Genomic DNA, 2,231 nt, shown 5'->3' on the forward strand with positions numbered 1-2,231 from the left:
GAACTGCAAGTTTCATGGACTTCCATCTGAAGATCCTTTTCAGTTCTTAACTGAATTCTTGCAGATATGTGATACTGTTAAGACTAATGGAGTAGATCCTGAAGTCTACAGGCTCATGCTTTTCCCCTTTGCTGTAAGAGACAGAGCTAGAATATAGTTGGACTCTCAACCTAAAGATAGCCTGAACTCTTGGGATAAGCTGGTCACGGCTTTCTTAGCCAAGTACTTTCCTCCTCAAAAGCTGAGCAAGCTTAGAGCTGATGTTCAAACCTTCAGACAGAAAGAAGGTGAATCCCTCTATGAAGCTTGGGAAAGATACAAACAGTTGACCAAAAAGTGTCCTTCTGACATGCTTTCAGAATGGACCATCCTGGATATATTCTATGATGGTTTATCTGAGCTATCAAAGATGTCACTGGACACTTCTGCAGGTGGATCCATTCACCTAAAGAAAACGCCTGCAGAAGCTCAAGAACTCATTGACATGGTTGCTAATAACCAGTTCATGTACACTTCTGAAAGGAATCCTGTGAGTAATGGGACGCCTATGAAGAAGGGAGTTCTTGAAGTTGATACTCTGAATGGCATATTGGCTCAGAATAAAATATTGACTCAGCAAGTCAATATGATCTCTCAGAGTCTGCATGGAATGCAAGCTGCATCCAACAGTACTCAAGAGGCTTCTTATGCAGAAGAAGCTTATGATCCTGAGAACCCTGCAATAGCAGAGGTAAATTACTTAGGTGAACCTTATGGAAACACCTATAACTCATCATGGAGAAATCACCCTAATTTCTCATGGAAGGATCAAAAGCCTCAACAAGGCTTTAATAATGGTGGAAGAAACAGGTTTAACAATAATAAACCTTTTCCATCATCCACTCAGCAACAGACAGAGAACTCTGAACAAAATGCTTCTAATTTAGCAAATCTAGTCTCTGATCTATCTAAGGCCACTGTGAGTTTCATGAATGAAACCAGGTCTTCCATTAGAAATTTGGAAGCACAAGTGGGCCAGCTGAGTAAAAGGATTACTAAAATCCCTCCAAGTACTCTCCCAAGCAATACAGAAGAGAATCCAAAAGGAGAGTGCAAGGCCATTGACATAAGCACCATGGCCGAACCCAAAAAGGGAGAGGAAGACGCAAATCCCAATGAGGAAGACCTCCTGGGACGTCCAGTGATCAATAAGGAGCTTCCCTCTGCGGAACCAAAGGAATCCGAGACTCATCTAGAGACCATAGAGATTCCATTGAACCTCCTTATGCCCTTCATGAGCTCTGATGAGTATTCCTCTTCTAAAGAGAATGAGGATGTTACTGAAGAGCAAACTGCCAAGTTTCTTGGTGCAATCATGAAGCTGAATGCCAAATTATTTGGCATTGATACTTGGAAAGTTGAACCTCCCTTGTTCATCAATGAATTAAGTGATCTGGATCAACTGACATTACCTCAGAAGAAACAGGATCCTGGAAAGTTCATAATATCTTGTACCATAGGCACCATGATCTTTAAGGCTCTGTGTGACCTTGGTTCAGGAATAAACCTCATGCCCCTCTCTGTAATAGAGAAACTGGGAATCTATAGGGTGCAAGCTGCTAAAATCTCATTAGAGATGGCAGACAATTCAAGAAAATAGGCTTATGGACAAGTAGAGGACGTATTAGTAAAGGTTGAAGGCCTTTACATCCCTGCTGATTTCATAGTCTTGGATACTGGAAAGGAAGAGGATGAATCCATTATCCTAGGAAGACCTTTCCTGGCCACAGCAAGAGCTGTGATTGATGTTGACAAAGGAGAATTAGTCCTCCAAATGAATGAGGACTCCCTTGTGTTTAAAACTCAAGGATCTCTCTCTGCAACCATGGAGAGGAAGCATGAAAAGCTTCTCTCAAAACAGAGTCAACCCAAGCCCCCACAGTCAAACTCTAAGTTTGGTGTTGGAGAGTTTCAACAATGCTCTGCACATCTGTGAGGCTCCATGAGAGCCCACTGTCAAGCTATTGACATTAAAGAAGCGCTTGTTGGGAGGCAACCCAATTTTTATTTATCTAACTATATTTTTCTTAGTTATATGTCTTTATAGGTTCATGATCATGTGGAGTCACAAAATAAACAAAAAAATCAAAAACGGAATCAAAAACAGCAGAAGAAAAATCACACCCTGGAGGAGCATCTGTCTGGCGTTCAAACGCCAGAACAGAGCATGGTTCTGGCGCTGAACGCCCAAA

At 41.7% G+C, this 2,231-nt stretch overlaps 1 non-coding gene across 1 annotated transcript; it reads right to left on the minus strand.

The window, feature by feature from the left end:
- Positions 1-247: 247 nt before the first annotated feature.
- On the minus strand, positions 248-355 carry LOC148574809 (small nucleolar RNA R71). Its single transcript, XR_015905722.1, has one exon. It is a non-coding gene; the product is annotated as a small nucleolar RNA R71 (small nucleolar RNA).
- Between the last annotated feature and the right edge of the window lie 1,876 nt (positions 356-2,231).

This window comes from Arachis ipaensis, chromosome B2 (assembly GCF_059453495.1).
Source record: "Arachis ipaensis isolate K30076 ecotype BB chromosome B2, ASM5945349v1, whole genome shotgun sequence".
NCBI classification, from domain to species: domain Eukaryota; kingdom Viridiplantae; phylum Streptophyta; class Magnoliopsida; order Fabales; family Fabaceae; genus Arachis; species Arachis ipaensis.